Consider the following 14,286-nt stretch of genomic DNA (forward strand, 5'->3'; position numbering starts at 1 on the left):
GCAGCCGTCTGGGCGATCAGGGTTTCCACAGGACCATCAACATCTACGCATGTTTACAAAAATCACTTCTGAAAACCAAAAGCTGTTTCAAGAAATTAACAGCTTTTTCCAAATAGTACAATTTCACTTTGCTGTTTTCGCATTTCTGGAATCTTTTCCTCTCCTTATAGCTAAAAAATGAGATCCCATTAAAACACAGCCAACAAGTACAATTTAAATACGTGAGTTGGCTTGTTCTTTTAAATTTAATTGTAAACTTTATTAAAAATTTGGGATCTACGGGGGGGTGATCACCCTTCAGAATTATTATTATTACTGTGTTTGAGGACTCCCTTGGATGTTGTCCATAATCTTGGTGAAATTATAATCTTGGTGAAGAAATAATTTTATCTCTTGATTATTCTCAAGGAGGCTATCATCAACTTGTTCCTCTCAACAGCTGGGGAGTCTTGTTTATGACGCGTACATTATACTCCCTGCATAGATGCATCACAATGAACTATTTCTCCCATTTTGGTTCTTCGCAGTTTTACACATTCATAAATAGTTTGGTGACAAGTGTTTTCTCCCACACAGCCCCTCCCCCCTGCCATTTTTCTTTCCTCCGTGTAAGTGGAATTATTGGATTAAAAAGTATGGATTTTTGCATGGCGTTTAATGTATCTGGAATCCGTGTATTCGTAAATGTAATCTTATCCGAGCACTCAGTATATCTAGATATTTTCCCAAGAACTAATCATATTACACTGATTTTTATCAGACAATGAGCACATGTTTTTCTTTTTTACCTTAACTGCCAGGAAACTCAGAGTTAAAGTTCAAATCCAATACTGTAGTGAGTTCACCTCAGGTGACCATAATGTGTTTCTCATTTCCTTCCCATTGATTTTCTACTTCGCTGTCCCTTTTAAAGACAATGATGTTGAATTCTGAGAGGTCCCTCAGATTCCTTTTAGAAGCAGGCTGGAGTTATAAAGCTCACTCACACACACACACACACACACAAGCACACACACAAATGTGTACTCACTGTATCAAACATAAAACTTCATATAATTAGCATCATAAAATCCAAATGATCTTGGATGTGGGGTCTGTGATGACGTGGAGTGGTCCCCTCCCTCCACGATGGCCACACCCAGCTAAAGAGGGGCCATGACTTGCCTGGGAGTACTAGCTGGAATCAGAGCCGGGACCAACTAGGACTCTTCATGCCCGATCCAAACCCTGAACAAAACACCAGGAGCCCATCGTTTGCTGTACGGGACACCTTGACATTTCTGCCAGAGGCTCAATCAGGAAGTGCTTCTCTCTACGACACTGTCATTGCTCTCTCTCCTTGTCTGATTTCCCATCACCACTGTCCTGCGAGGCTGCCTTCTTGCATTCCTAGAACAGCTAGTAGAGTCCTCGTTCTGTAGCCCATCTCACACATGGCTGCTGCAAGAGTCCCCTGGGGCTGCGAGAACATAGGACCACAGCCTGGGCAGCTTGAACCACAGAACACACAGTTTTGGAGGCTAGAAGTCCAAGATCAAGGTGTTGGCAGGGCCACCCTCCCTCTGAAGGCTCTGGGGAAGGGTCTTTTCCAGGCTTCTCTTGGCTTGTAGATGACCGTCTTCTTCCTGTGTCTCTTTGCCTTTTCTTCTGTCTATTGGATCTCTGTGTCCAAATCCCCACCCCCTTTTTTAAGTAGGCTCCATGCCCAGCATGAAGCCCAATGCAGGCCTTGAAATCACGACACTGAGATCAAGACCTGAGCTGAGATCAAGAGTCAGACACTTAACCTACTGAGCCACCCAGGTGCCCCCAAATTTCCCCTTTTATTAAGAGCACCAGTCACACCAGATTAGGGCCCATCCTCATGACCTTGCTTTATTTTAACTTCATTACTTCTGTAAGGACCTATCTCCAAACAAGGCCAAATTCTGACATACTGAGGGTTTGGACTTCAACATATGAGCAGGGGGATGCATTTCAACCTCTCAGAGTCACAAAGGTCATTTTGCTAAGTTTTCATCTCTCTGCTCAAAATCTTTCATTGTCCTATCCTAGTGACTTGAGTCCAAATTCCTCAGTCTTGTTCAGGCTCTCCCACAACCCTGTTTCAACGTATCTTTATTATTTTATCTCCCTCCATGCCCTATAGTCCTCGACATGGCAGTCCGCCAGTATTTCTTCTAGAATTCCAAACATCCCACACTTTCTTGCCTGCACGCCCATGCTCGTGAGCCTCCTTCTGCCTAAAATGCCCTCTCCTCCATGTCTACAGGCCCATCTCAGCACCCTCCCCTCCACGACGCCTTCCTAGTCCCACTCAGGCATGTCTCCTCCTCCCACAGGGCTTCGTTTTATGTACCTGGCTGACAGGGAAGGATCTGATCACTGTATTACAACTATTCTGTGTTCCCTCCTGCCAACCTGCACCCTCCCTCAGAGTCAGGACTTAGCCACCATCTCCTAGCACCTTTTCTTTTCTAATTTCCCCTACCATGGCTGCAGGTACCTTTTATGAACACAGAGGAGGAAAAGGAGATTTCTGCTATGGAGATTAATAATAACACCTAAGGGTCACAGGAGACAACTCTTGTCCTAAGAGTATGCCCCTGAAGCATGATACACATGAACAGTGGAATGAATAATGACCGGATGTATCATCTAAGATTGGTGGTTTGTGGGCACGGTGAACAGGAAACAGTTATTTTTACTAAGAAATTCCCTTTGTCCTCATCATTTTCCCCTCCTGACAAAAAATTCCATGAAGTTCATTTCTAAAGAAAAGTAAATATCCAGATGGCCAGAGGAATGACCTTTCTCTAATGGAGGGGATGAATTTGTTATCCAGCCAAATGTTTGAAATTCTTCTACCAGCATGCATAATTGAGAGAGATGTGTTAATTACCCTTCAGTGACAGCTGGTAGGACTTCCTAGACAACTCTGTGAGGAGTCTTGATCTAGAATCATTGTAAGTGGCTGTACTGTGGGGCTCCAAAGGTAAGGCCCTTGCAACAATTTTTGAATGGGCAGGTCAATGCGCAGTTCTCTATGAACTGGGGCCTGCAGGCATTATGGCAGCTGGCCAATGCTTGTCAGGCAACAAAAGCACTAGTGCAGCTCTTTGTGTGACATTTTGATGAGTGACACAGGGAAAATCCCAAAGATGCAATCCCTATTATTATACTAGCTCTATGGGTCAAAAAAGGATATTACCAAAGAAAAAGACAATTCCAGAAAGTGAGGTTGAGATCTTCCTATTATTCCCTATGACTGTGAATCCATAGCAATGATCCACATCGTGGACTGTTATTTAAAGGAACTGAATGCCCATCTCTTGACTCAGCACTGTGGATATTTTGAAGAGGAAGCAAAAAAACCAATCCTTGCTCTAAAGGAATCACCATCTTGGCATTGGTAGAAAATAATTTAATTCTCTAAAGTCTTTTCCAGATCCAAGATTTTATGATTCTATGATCATGAACAGCAAAAATTGTCTTTAAACAGCAAAAAATGTCATAAATATTCTTTTATCTTGAAAGCAACATATTCCCTGACTAATATAATTTGCCATATTGGTTCTACATTAAATTGCTCAGTTTTTATATCACGAATCTGAACAAGAGAGCTTTTGGATTTACTTTTCCTTTTCCTGTTGCCGACCAAATATTTTTTTCTTTCACCTGGAGTTGCATGAAATATGGAATTACCTGACCTCTCTGAAATCCAATATAATGGCATGTCAGCTTCTAAAGTAACCACTTTGTTGTTTATTCATACATTTCTGGAAAAACTATCTGGTTTTGGTTTAGTCTAGGGAAAATACATTCAAGTTTTTTCCCCTTCGAATGTGTAGAAGAAAAATATACATCTCTTTTAAACAACTGGAATCAATTTAAGGCTTTGGCACACGCAATGGAAAAATCAATGGAAGTTAAAAGTTGAAAGGTAAAGTTTCCCTCTACAAGTGTCAATAAATTTAGGTCCGCTAAGAAAAATAAAAGGAAGATCTCTGACAACAAACTAGAATGGTAGCTCAAATAATCCATCCATCAATTAATATGGTTTTATTGAAGATACACTATATGTTGAATGTTGGGAGGTAGTCTCCATAAGATTTAGGCATCCTTTCTATCCCTCAAATAGTTTTCACATGCACAAAAAATACTGAATAAGATGCTATGTTGACAACAAGAATCAAGATTCCAAAGGGCTAGGCATGCTGGAGGACTCATGAACATTGAGTGATCTAACCAAGGTTGAGCCTCCCTATAAATTCCAGAAATCTTGTTTAAGAACCCATCCATATACGCTTCCCAGCTAGAAAAGGATGTCCTTGAGCCTTGTTGTTGTTGCTGGCAACCAACATCAGTCTCTACTGAGCCCCAGGTGACCAATGTCCAAAGGCTTTCTACTTATCATGCATGTTTTTTGGCCACATGGAAAATGAGCTAATAAGTAGGACACCTATTTTTTTTTTTAACCTCCCTTACCAATGTTGGGAATCCCTTTAGGTTTTTCTGAAAGCATTTGCTATTTTGTTCCTTGCTCAGAGGGAGCAAAAGTTAAATGGGGATCACCAAAGGGTGAGCTTCCCATTTAGGTCCCAGGCATTTACACCGGTGGCCCAAGGCCAGACTCCCAGTAGTGCCCACAAATTGCTGCAGTATCATGTCATACGTGTCACTTAAGTTACAGTGGTGGCAAGAAGAGGACATTAGCATTTAGTCTCAGATGGCAATTAAAGGGTTTACAAGTAAAGGTTTTGAAGAAAAGGCAAGGAAAGAGAAGTTATGGCTTGGACAAAGGGGTATCGGGTGAGAAAGTGAAAGTCCCCAACATTGTCAAATACCGCTAAGAGGTCGAGGAAGATTAGAAGTTGCAAAAATGATCACGGAATATGGCATTTAAGTAGTCATTGGTAATCTGTTCAAGGTCAGTTTTGGTGGAGCACTGGGAACAACAGGTTGCAATGCAGCAAACAAGGGTTGGTAAGTGGTTATAGAAATGTTCTCTATGATTCCCCCTTCCTCTGTGTAAAGAGAGAAATGGAGTATGTGCAGGCTATCAGTGGAAGTTGCTCAGCCAGCATGCCTCCATGCTTGAGGCAGAGAAAGCCCCACTGGAACTCTGGTCTGTTGTTTTCCTTTAAGCGGCGTGTGCGCGCACGCTCATCCATGAGCGCGCACGTACGTGCATGTCTGTGTGCGTGCAGGCACGCGGGAATGAATGCGTTCCTTTCCTGTACCTTCTTCACCTCTACCCCTGCCCAGTCCCTCTTACAGATGTAAATGACGATGGGGGAACTTTCTGTCAAATGTCTTGAACCCTTGCAAGAACCGTGCTATAAGAATCTGACAAAAACTATTGACAGCGTATAGATAGATCTGAAATTTTGAAGTAATGATTTAGGCTTTTAACCAACTAAAACCATTATGGCCCGATATTAGCTGAACACTGGGCACTGAGCAGTTTTCTGATTCGCTCATTTTGCCTGATACATGTGTAAGTCTAAGATTTCACTCTTATTTCCAAGTAATGTAATAGATTATAATTAGCTACAAAGGAATTCTCTTATTATAGTAATTTCTTAATTATGCATAGGGATAGAAAGAAAATTAGAGAATAATAGTAATTCATCTAAAAACACACTTTAACCATTAGTTTTAAATTCAACCCAAGAATTTAACCAGAATTCCTGATAAGAAGTCAAGAAAGGTGATATCTCAATGTGGTTTTAATTTGAATCTCCCTGATGGCTAGGGACTCTGAAAAACAATCTGAAGGGTTTGAAGAGGTGGGGGAGGGTGGGAGGTTTGGGGAACCAGGTGGTGGGTATTAGAAAGGGCACGGATTGCATGGAGCACTGGGTGTGGTACAAAAACAATGAATACTGTTATGCTGAAAATAAATTAAAAAACTAAAGTTAAAAAAAAAAAAAAAGGAGTCAAGGAAGGAACCTAACTGGAATTTTACCTTTTTAGAATTTCTGTAGGGGTGATAATGAGCAGTTACTTGCTCAAGGGTGGGCTGGCAGTTAAAGAAGGAAGAATATGGGCAAAAAGCCCAATAGAACACAGAAGAGTGATTTCTAACCTTTCTCTTTTCTTTTCTTTTCTTTTCTTTTCTTTTTTTTCCTTCCGTCCTTCCTTCCTTCCTTCCTTCCTTCTTTCCTTCCTTCCTTTCTTTCTTAGCAGCCAGTTTCCAAAGAAGGCTGATGCAAAAAACCAATATATAAATCAGATACAAAGTAGAAAAGTCAAACAGAGTGTCTCCACATTAAGCAGGGTTAGAATCCCTCTCACTTTCCTCCCCTTAGGGACTGTCCCAGAGGTAACAACATAGTATGTATTATTTTAGTTCCATATGGCTATGCATTTATTTGTAAGAATTGAACAGTTTTCAGAGCACTGTCATTTTGGTCACATCATTCGATGCTTATGAAAATTCGATGAGCTAACAAGCAGACTAGATATTAGCAGTATTATCATTTCATTGCAAATCACTTGCTTAACGTCACCTAGTTATCAATGGTATAGATCTGGAATCCAAAGCCATGTCTTCAGAATTCTTATATTTGATATACTATAAAATTCTTCATTTGTCAGATCGTTACACTCCTGGTTCAGGTCAGGTATACTAAAGAATTTGGATAACACAGGAGAGGACAATAGCAAATATCATTAAATTAAAAGTAAATAAATTTGTTTTCATATGTTTGAACTATGTAAAAGGATACACAAAATTTTTAATATAAATTTCTAACCTGTAGTTGGTATAAGCAATGATGAAATAAACACCTCTCTACTTCACCCAACTAGGTCAATCCCTACAAAGTTTAGGTAGATAAAATACGCGACAAAGCTTTCTTGTCTGAATAACATAGAACTGTGTTTCTAAATATGACTTTCCAACAGAATTAATCAGAGAACTTTTTAATAATGCAAGTCCTTGCTCCTTCAATGGAAAACATAAATCAACAGGTCTAGATTGGAGCCACTTTTCAGGTGTGGAGTTAGGTTTTTTAAGACAAATATAAAATCAGAGAGTAGACTCAACTTCCCCAGTTACTGTCAGAGAGCGAGCTAGAAGTTTTGGGAGAGAGCATTTCAGGCCACAACAGTATCATTTATTCAATTATAGCATTAAATTTATCCCAGTGACCCGAAAGAATCGGTGCATATCCAATTATGCCTAATTTATACCCTGGGATGTGCTGGTTCTGGCTCAATGTAAAATCCTGGTAGAATCGCAATTTAACAAGCTTGACAGGACATCAAAATTGCTATGTTGTCTCCAAACCTCATTAAATGAAAGCCTACACTTTCCTATAATGTTCAGAGGGAATACACACTATTATTATTTTTCTATTTGTTTATGTAAAGCAAATGCTCAGCAAATACTTTATTGGAAAACAAGAACCAGTTTGAGGGAGTTGCTGTGAAAACAAGGCATTTACCACCCAAAGCAGTGGGTGCCCAAGAGAGTAAAGATTTCATTGTCCTTTGTGGTTACAGCATTTAACAGAATGTAATACATTCTTTACGAATATGACAGGATTCAAAACATCATGGTAGCAGCCTGGGCAGGCTGCAGTGAACCGACAGCCGGCTAGCTGAGACATGCTTGGATCCAGAACCTTCCTTACATGTCCTCTGTCTGGAGAGTCTCAGAACATGGCGCCCTCTTATTTTCCCTTTGGGTGCCGTGACTCTCCATCTCGTTTGCTATCACGTGTTGTTTCTCTTGGCCTCCACTTGTGGGCAACCCTGCTCCCCAGTCCCCAGTGCCCTCCTCTTCTGACTCTCTTTATTTTTCCATGAGGGGTAAGCATTAGCCTCTTGACTTCTGCCACTCAAATGGGGATGGCAGGTCCAGTCCCAAGATACTCAAGAAATTTCTACCTACATATACGCCTGCCACCTCATCCCCCACAAAACTTACTGTGTCCAATGCCTACTTACATGTTGTTCTCCCTAAGGATCCCCCCACTTCTGGGAATGGCCTTATGATTTTTCTCCATGCCCAGGGCTCAAGCTTGAAGCCATGTTTGAAGCAGGGCAATGAGGCACCAAGACAGCAGACTGGGAGGCGCTTGGGGCAGGGTTAGAATACCTGCTCCACTCCTCAGGTGCTGTAGAGTCCTTCAAATCTCTAAACCCATCTCCTCAACCACAAAATGGGAAAAATAAGGTCTTTTCCACAAATTTATTGTGGGAAGGGGCCCCTGGGTGGCTCAGTCAGCTAAGTGTCTGACTATTGATTTCTGCTCAGGTCATGGTAGCAGGGTCATGAGATCGAGCCCCACACTCAGCTCAGAGACTGCTGGAGACTCTCTCCTTCTGCCCCTCCCCCCACTCATTTTCTCTCTCTCTCTCTCTCTCTCTCTCAAATAAATAAATCTTTTCTTTTAAAGATTTATTTATTTATTTATTTGACAGACAGAGATCACAAGTAGGCAGAGAGGCAGGCAGAGAGAGAGTCGGAAACAGGCTCCCCCCAAGCAGGGAGCCCGATGCGGGGCTCGATTCCAGGACCCTGGGATCATGACCCGAGCCGAAGGCAGAGGCTTTAACCCACTGAGCCACCCAGGTGCCCCTCAAATAAATAAATCTTAAAAAAAAAGTTATTGTAGCGATTGATGATATGACCACTGACATCCTAGACTAAGTGTCCCCTTTCTCTCTTCCTTGACTTCCTTTTTGCTCTCAGTCCGCAAGCCCTTCCTGGGAATTCCCTCTCCCTTCCTTTCTATTCTATTATTCCTGGAGCCAACAGACCCTGGAACATACAGTACGGACTCCACACCAGTCTCCTGGAAGTTTCTCTGGCTTTACTCTATGGACGTATCTGTGCCTGCTGTATTTGGGTTGAAATCCTCGGCATGGGACTTGGGTCTGCCACCTACCAGCCTTCAGAAACAAGATACTCTCTACAGGGTTCAGTTGCTGCGTGTACAGAATGGGCACAAGCTCAGAGGGTTGGTGGTGCGGATTAAGTGAAATACTGCTTTTCAAGAGCCTGGCATGGTGCTGGGCATATAGTAATATTCTAGAATTGTGAGACACAGTCTCTTTTTCACTTGCAGTGAATCCTACATGGTGTTACCAGACTACAGGTTGTCAACTTCAATTTTATCCTTTCCTTTTCCTGCTCAAGGAACTCCGAGGCTTTCCCCCAGGGGATCGCACCTCCCACCAAAAGAGCTTTAGGCGAAAGTAGGAACTATGCCATTTGGCTTTCGGGTTCTCTGTAATATAGGCACCTCCTGCCATATCTTTCTAATTGATTGGGATTCTCTTCTCCCATTTGATTGGAATAATGAGGCCCTTCTAGAGAAAAGCTCTTCCAACAGCATTTGGGACTTGTCTGTGGCGTGGGTCAGAGAATGAAAGAAGGGGACCTAGCACAGGAAGAGAACTTCTCTGAGGCTTTCCAGCTGAGAGGGGCCTCATGAGGAAGAGGCAAATGGCGATGTCTGCAGCACAGGGAGAGAGAGAGCTGAGTGACCTCCAAGGCCAAGGACATGTTAGAGAATCACTGCAGAAACCCAGCGGTGTTCCCAAGGGCACAATCTCCGAAAAAACACTGCAGTACTGTCACCCCGTGAAGAACCGGGAAAGGGTCCACCCAGAAGAAATGTGACAGAAGTAACAGAGCTTCCTCTTGAGCCCCCCAGGTTAGGGACACGAAGACCCTGCCTGCTCTCCCTTCTAGTGACTGCATGTCGCCTGAAGCAAGGCAGGGCTCTCGTCACCATTTGCTTATAGGCTGAGGGTGTTTTCTGTCCGTGAAACCCCTTTTCTAAGCTGGTTAAATTGTTAAATTGGGCCAGTGGAGCTGGAGTGACTCGTAGAGTTTCTTGCTCCCAAGGCTGGGGGAGAACTCCGTGCCAAGCGAAGCATGATACAGCATTTCCTGCAAGTAACTCAATATGGTACCTGAGCGCTCAGACACCAGGGTGACCTCAGCCCCAAAGCATATGGAATGACATCCTGTGACTCAACCCACTCTCCTCCCTGTCCCTCAGCAGAGCAGACTCAGCTCCATCCCATGACATTGCCTCTGCTTTTCCTCCGCCTGAAGGGCTCTTAGACATACAGTGAGGTAATGAGAAACCAGACAAATCTGGATCCATCCAGAAAATAGATAGGTCTGGACACAAATTGCACCTGTTCCACTTACTACCTCTGATACCCTGAATTACTTAGCAGAAGAGCTCTTTGCCTCAGTTTCCTTATCTGTAAAATTAGGCTCTCTACCTTAATGATGTGTTGGAAGGGTAAGTGAAATAATGAATATAAAATAGCCTGGCACTGTACACAGCATACAGTAGGGGAACAATTAAGGATCCTCCCTCCTTTGAATACATGTGAATGGTTTTATGTCTTAATAACTACTACATATGTCTGGGGACCCAATTCCAGTCTCATCTCACTGAGAGGTCTTTTCTTAAGCTTCCTTCCCCAGTCACCATTCACCATTTTCAAGTCCTTCTTACCTTAATGGCTGTTCCTCTAACTTGGGCATAGCCACTGCCACTGTTACTCATCATTTAGACGCCAATGTGCTGTTTGGCCAGTTAGACAGACTTTCTGAAGGGGAAGGTTAGTGTCAGCCAAGATTTTCTCCTATCACTTCTATTTCCTAGTGTAGCTTGCATTGCCATAAATGCTCAATATCTTTTTGTGAGTTACGGAGTGAATGGGCAAATCTCAGTGCAGGGACAAAGACCAGGGGCCACATATCTTTCTAATACAATCATAGTCCAGTAGGGTTGAGTTTCAAAACTCAACACAAAAAGAAGCATTTCAATGGTGGCTAGCCGGAATGGATGGTGGAGTATAGATATCGGTGATGAGGAGTAAGATAAAGAGAAAGGCAATATTGCATGAGTTATGAGACGTCAGGTGGGAGGTCAAGGGGGCTGCATGGAGTTATCACCCAACTTGGACAGATCAGGCAACTGATCACCATGACAACTCCAGGCAGTCATAATGTCTCCTGCTCATGGTAGAAAATTCCAGGAACACTGATAAAGCAAAGATTTCCTTTGATATGCTGCCTCAACCTCACTCAAGAGTAAAATCTCATGTTCCTTCTGTTCTCTATTTGTATTATGTTCTCTATATGGTGAATGAGACAGCTAGCTGTCCACCAACATTATTCTTCCCACTTCCACCCCAATAATTCATGGTTGGATATATGGTCATCTAGCAGGGACCTGCATTGCCGACCCCTACCCTGTTGCTATAACAGGTGGATGTTTGGCCAAATTTTCACCGAAAGATTGGGAGTGGAAAGGCTGTGTGCTATCTCCCATTTGAGACCCTTGAGATGGCAAGTGGGCTTCTATATTTTCTCCTTTCCTTTAAGGCTAGTTGGAACTTGGATATAGCAGTGACCTAGCCTCGACCGTGCAAATTCAAAGACTCTAAGATTTAGAGAATTACAGAGCCATGATATGGGAGGAGCCTCAGCCCTGTATGACTGTGGAGCACCCACCACATCCCGTGTGAGAGTGACATAAACTTCTTGTTCACTGGTCTATGTCATGGCGTTAAAAGCCGTACAATTATTGGGTCTCTGGTTATAGCTTAGCTGTTGCAACCCAATTGTAGCATATGTATAACATATAAAATACTATACATTATATAATATTAGATATAATTATGTAATACATATCACACATAAATATCTATTATATAACATGTGCTGTAACATACAATATGGTATACAACACATATATAATAGGTACATTATATATGTACCTATAGAAATTCCAGTCTCATCCAGAAATATATCTTCTGGAATGCATTTTAAGTACAAACAGATAATAGTATACAAAATGTTGCAACTAGCTTTTTTCCCCTACTAAATAATATGTTTTGGAGATTTTTTCCAAGTCAGATGTGTATGTTTTTGATATAGAAGACAGACAGACAGAGGAGTGTTTCCACCACATTTTTTATGGGTCACATGTACTTTGTAGTGTCAGTGGTACATAGTTTATTTAACCATCCCTGCATAACCTTATTAATTAGTTTTGTGATGTTTTTACTTTTCACTGTTATTAATACTGCTGACACGAACACCCTAGTACATGCCTTTTGATTCAAATATATAGATATTTCTTTAGTATAAATATCTAGAAATGGAATTGCTAACTTGAATACTATCAATATTTAAGCATATAATCTGTATTTCCAAATTGTCCTCCAACAAGTCTCAGCCAATTTACATTTCCAGAGCATATGGGAGTGCATCATTCTCTGCAACACATTCAATATTAGGAATCTTTTATTTTGCCCAGCTAATGCTGGGCAAAATAGAGAGAGAAGAGTATTAGAGAAAGAACCAGAAAAATCTAGAGCTTCAATTCCATGTGATAAACTACCCTCGACAGCCACACTTCGTGAAACGGACTCACTCGGACTATTCTTATGATCACAACAGATTGCTGCCTCTCTCTCAAACCTGCCAGGTTCGTGACAAGTTAGGCACTTTACCAGCCTCTTGGACTCAGGATTACTTCTGCCCACACATGCCTGCTTACCATAATGACCATTATGAGGATGAGTCGTAATGCCCCAGTGAGTTTGTCTTTACATGTTAATAATGTAAGTAAATTCTGTTGAGGAAACTAAGCTGTGTTGTCCCCGCAGCTGAGGCCCAGTGCGCATGCAGGGGACCTGCAACCCCTTCTTCTTATCTTTTTATTTTAAAGATTTTTATTTATTCACTTGAGAGAGAGAGAGAGAGAGAGAGAGAGAAAACACAGGGGGAGAGAGAGAAGCAGACCCCTGATGAGCAAGGAGCCTGATGCTGGGCTCCATCCCAGGACCCCAAGATCATGACTGAGCTGAAGCCAGACGCTTAACCGACTGAGCCACTCCAGTGCCCCCCAGTTAACCCTTCTGGGTTTTCCCAACATAAGCAGGAGGAATAAAGCTTTTCCATTTCTGTTTCCCCTGCCCAAATCGTTTTTAGGAAAGTTGATAATTTCCATTATTAATAGGTCTGGGCTAAACATTCACCAATACATGCTCTAGTGCTAAGTCCGTGAAACAAAACCATAATGGTGAATGATAGATGGAAAAGTAGCTCTGGAATTCGAGCAGGCCTGAGATAATTAGAGAATGATTGCACAGGAGGAAAGGCCTAGACTGGTGCAAAGCAAAGGGAAGAAGAACATGGGTTGACATGGGGTCAAGTCCCCTAAATGGTCCCAGTTTATGTGTGATTTTGCATAAAATCTGGAATTATGCTATGTCTCTGTTTTCTTGTCTTTTGGAGGTGGCATGTCTATTGAGTGCCTGCCATGCACCAGCCACCATTGTAGGTGCTTGGCATACGGAAGATAGCAAAATGAGGTTCTGGCCCTCAAGGAATTTATATTCTAGGGGTGAGGGAGGGAGAAACAGACACCACGTGATTAGAAGCACTGATGTCTTCATTGAGTCAGGAAATAGTTACTGAGCTTATACTCTGTGCCAAAGACCCTTCCAGGACTTGTTTTGAGAATCCCACCTTCCAGGATTGTTTGAAGAATGCCATGTAATACCCAGACAATGGCTGGTACAGTTGACAATGTGTAGATAAGCTCAGAAAATGGCAGCCATGATTCTGATGTTGATTTTCTTGCATTTGTCTCTTCTCCTTTCGAAAAACATTTTGTTTATCTATCCATTTTTAAAAAATTCTTGAATATGTGTATACAGTTACTGCTGCTCTTTTTACAAGTTAGCATTTTGTCTTAACTCTTGTTTCAAAAGTTATTTCTTCAGGTCCCTGGATGGCTCAGTCAGTTAAATGTCTGCCTTCAGCTCAGGTCATGATCCCAGGGTCCTGGGATTGAGTCCCACATTGGGCTCCTTGCTTGGCGGGGAGCCTGCTTTTCCCTCTCCCTTGCTCATGTGCTCTCTCTCTCTCTCTCAGATAAATTAAAAAAAAAATCTTTAAAATACAAAAATAAATAAAATAATAGTAATTTCTCCTTTGGAATGGCAAGCAGAACCACAGTTATAATTTCACCTGCAACTGCATACAGACCTCTGGGAATCCCTGTGGGAGAACGAACGGTCAGACTCCTTTGACCTGCAGCAGGACCTTTAAGCAGAGTGTATTCTTTACTGTCCCACAATGGTTTGATGGGGGCCCTCACAGGGCCTGCTCTTTAAGCAGAGAAAGATCCAATAGGGAGACATGGCAGATGGAGATGAATGGAAACAGGCAAAAGGGCAGAGATGGGCTGACTAAGAATACAAGTGGTCTCATGGAGTCAGAGAAGA

General features: G+C 42.2%; 1 protein-coding gene across 9 annotated transcripts in view; it reads right to left on the reverse strand.

Moving 5' to 3' along the window:
• The window catches only part of MBNL2 (muscleblind like splicing regulator 2), a 157,336-nt gene that overhangs the window by 77,248 nt on the left and 65,802 nt on the right, over positions 1 to 14,286 (reverse strand). The window lies entirely within an intron of this gene.

This window comes from Lontra canadensis, unplaced genomic scaffold (genome assembly GCF_010015895.1).
Source record: "Lontra canadensis isolate GAN:19392208 unplaced genomic scaffold, GSC_riverotter_1.0 scaffold26, whole genome shotgun sequence".
Classification (NCBI taxonomy): domain Eukaryota; kingdom Metazoa; phylum Chordata; class Mammalia; order Carnivora; family Mustelidae; genus Lontra; species Lontra canadensis.